Here is an 801-nt window from a genome sequence, read left to right on the forward strand (position 1 = left end):
AGTAAAAAAGAGAAAAACATATCATACTCAGTGATCTATCACAGAAAGAAACAAACAAAAAAAAAAAGAGAGAGAAAAACATTTAAATACTAAAGTATTAAGAATAAATTTTACTAATCTCTATAAGTCTACATAAATTGCTATAAAATGTACATATTGTTACTTTAACCCTACTACCATAGAAAATACTAGAAAATATAAACAGGCACACACAGGTAATCTATTAGCAGTCAAAGTGATGATGTCATTACACTTCAAATCGCCTCTGGAAATTTCCACTGTATGCTCTGAAGAGAATGAAAGTGAGAAAGTCAAATCACTTCTTGTTATCATAATGGAAATAGTTTTGACCTCAGAGACCCCTCTGAATATCTTGGTTCACTTGAGTCCTGGAAGTCGAGGCTGCAGTGAGCAGTGACCTGACTGCACTCCAGTCTAGGCTACAGTTTTGAGACCCCGACTCAAAAACAATAACAAAAGGATCTTGGCGACAATCCCAGACCCGGGGAACACCTTGGGGGAACCAATGTCACCTATTTAAGGTCATTTCCATTCCATATTACTAACAACGTGTATCTTTCTGATGCGTGTTTTGTTCTCGTCCCCGGACCACCCTTTGAGAGCAGTCGACCTAAGGTAAGCCCAGGACCCCAAAGCCTGGGGGAACCCGGAGCCCAAAGCCCCGGACGCCAAGGGTGCTCCGCTAACGCCGGGAACCAAAACGCGCCCGGAATTCGCTGAGCGCGCGGGGTTCGGGAGCAAATCGAGAAGCGACCACCCGCGCCGCCGGGGCGGGGCCGG

Source organism: Carlito syrichta, unplaced genomic scaffold, assembly GCF_000164805.1.
Source record: "Carlito syrichta isolate Samal-C Ts95f unplaced genomic scaffold, Tarsius_syrichta-2.0.1 Scaffold316023, whole genome shotgun sequence".
Lineage (NCBI taxonomy): Eukaryota > Metazoa > Chordata > Mammalia > Primates > Tarsiidae > Carlito > Carlito syrichta.